This window comes from Hevea brasiliensis, chromosome 7, assembly GCF_030052815.1.
Source record: "Hevea brasiliensis isolate MT/VB/25A 57/8 chromosome 7, ASM3005281v1, whole genome shotgun sequence".
In the NCBI taxonomy this organism is placed as follows: domain Eukaryota; kingdom Viridiplantae; phylum Streptophyta; class Magnoliopsida; order Malpighiales; family Euphorbiaceae; genus Hevea; species Hevea brasiliensis.
In genome coordinates this window covers 7,825,507-7,828,438 of record NC_079499.1, presented here as the reverse complement: position 1 = coordinate 7,828,438, position 2,932 = coordinate 7,825,507, and positions in this window count along the sequence as shown.

The window sequence follows — 2,932 nt, the reverse complement described above, 5'->3', positions numbered from 1 at the left end:
AGGAAAGAGTGGAGTGTTGATTCGATGAAGAAGAACTTGGAATTAGATCTTGGGACATATTGCTGTTAGGCGTGGGTGCTCTGATACCATAAAAATTGATGGGCACAGAAGAACATTGGCTTGTATTAACTTGAGTAACGCATAAATACTGTACATGGTAGAAATTTGTTATGAGTGAAACACTGTGAAGATATATGCACAGCATTTACAAGATAATTATAAGGTAATTATACAATATTATCTCTACTGGCCTTCTGAGTTATTATTATTATATTATTATTATTTTTTTTTTTTTGAAAGAGGCCTTCTGAGTTGACAATGATGATTCTCGAAGGTTTGTCAATTATCTTTTTATTGAATGACGTGTGATTAATAAAATTTTGGCCTTTATGGATAAATTTAAATTAATAAAATTTAATTTAGTAAACAAGAAGTTAATAATAAGTAAAAAAACAAAAATTAATAAATAATTTTAACCAGCAAATCAAAAAGACTAGACTGATATTGTTATAAATAAATAGTTTTATTAATAAAATACTGGATTAATAAAAAAATTTTAATAAATAATTATTAATTAATTTAATAATTGAACACGTGAAAGAAAGACAGAAAAGTATTAGGATGATAATTTTATTTTTTTTAATTTGTAAATCTCAATTTTTTTTTAAATATGAATTAATATTGAGTAATTTTATTATATTATAATAAATTAAAGTTAATAGATAAAAATGAAATAATATTAAAATTGAGGACCTCAGTAAAAGTTAGCCCTTTAAGAGCAACGAAATGCATCTCCTCAATTCTGATATTAAAAGAGCTGGAAGCCTACCAAATCTTGCGAATTGCAGCCATCTGCAGATTTTCTAGGAATACAAAGACACACAGGCACTCTTTCTCAGGCCCTTGGCTACCAGAAGTTTAAATCGGATAATAGAAACCATGATGATTTCTTCAGCGGCGTTCTCTCTCACACCCAAGCCAGCGTTTGCCAGTATATCGATTCCTTTCTCTTTCTGTAAATAATATATTTTCTTCTTCAAATTAAATATGTGTGCGTAGATTTAATTGGCTTCATTGCGACCAGACTTAAACTCATCCGGCATGGCCCAATTCCATTAGTTTTGACGCTACGTCGAAGATCAAAACAATGTATTATCACTCTTATTTTGCCCTTAGGGATGGCAGCGGGTAAGATTGCTATATATTTAAGCTTCTTTAACTTGTTTCTTTTCTTCAGCTCATGTGTTGCTTCATTTATGATAGAAATATGAAGCAGATCACAGAAGGGCAATAAGATGCATCATGAGGTCAAATGTAGCAAGTCGTTCCTTGGATGGCCAGATTTCTTCTTCAGACGCTCCGGATGTCCTACACCTGATTTGGAATCAAAATTGAATGAAACTGATAGTGGACGCTTCCCACTAGATCATAACGGTTCGTCATTCATAGGATATTCATCTGATTATTTAATTAGTTTTTGATAAAGTGGTTTTCATTTACATTTTTGCTTCTCTGAATGCTACTTTTGTATAGAAATTTTGCTAAACAACTTGTTGTGCATCGCTGAAGCGTGTAAACTGCAAAGAAATAAAATAAACACACAAAACACTAATATCTACGTGGTTCACCCTCTCAACATAGGGCTACATCCACGGGCATGTCATCTTCTACTATCAATAATAATAAATCATCATTACAAGCACAAAACTATCCTACCCATCAACCCAATTACACCCAAGAGGATCAATGCTACATCAAACTACTCATGGTAAATATATTAGTTAGTCCCTCTCAGTCTTCTCTAGATATAACCCAATATATTTACTATTACAACACTACACCACAAAGGGTGCCTTCAACTATATGGGCAAGAGCCCTCTTATCAATGGATAAGAATTCCTTCCTCTTGAATTCTATGTCCTTTCTCCACCTTAGGCCGGAACTTCTCTCCACTGCAATGGGCAAAAGCCCCTCATCAATGGCTAGAGCCAAATCCGCAGCAATTGGCAAGACCCCTCTCTACAATGGGAGACAGTCTCACTCCATGAGCTGAATGCCCCTCTCTTCAATGGGCAAAAGTCACTATCTTCAATGGACAAAAGCACCTCTCTTCAATGGGCAAAAGTTTCAGCTTAAGGTGGAGAAATGACATAGAATTCAAGAGGAAGGAATTCTTGTCCATTGATGAGAGGGCTCTTGCCCATATAGTTGAGGGCACCCTTTGTGGTGTAGTGTTATAATAGTAAATATATTGGGTTATGTCTAGAGGAGACTGAGAGGGACTAATTAATATATTTACTATGAGCAGTTTGATGTAGTATTGATTCTCTTGGGTGTAATTGGGTTGATGGGTAGTATAGTTTTGAGCTTGTAATGATGATTTATTATTGTTGATAGTAGAAGATGGCATGCCCGTGGATGTAGCCCTATGTTGAGAGGGTGAACCACGTAAATATTAGTGTTTTGTGTGTTTATTTTATTTCTTTGTAGTTTACACACTTTGGCGATGCACAACACAACTCTTCGGAAATTGTCATAATTAACAGGGGAACTGGTGCGAGAGGTGCTGAAGAAGGAGTACCAAGTTAGAAAGGCATATAATTCAGAGCTTTGGTTCCGGGATGTTAATGAGGTACTTGAAGGTGATACTGCAAATGATTAGAATTTAAAAGTAATTAATACTTGTCCTTGCCCCATAATGCAGTACTTAATTTGGGATCATAATGGAACTTTCACCTTATTAATTGCATCTTTTGGTAGCTGAGAATGTCAGTTTACATTTAATTCTCAACAAATTGAGCAGAAAATTTTAAAATCAAGATCAATTTAATTAATGTTATGAAATGGTGAAATTTTAAATTTTATTGTTTAGCAAATTATCTCAGATAGCTTGAAGAATATACTGACCACCGGGTCGGGTTATAGCAAACCA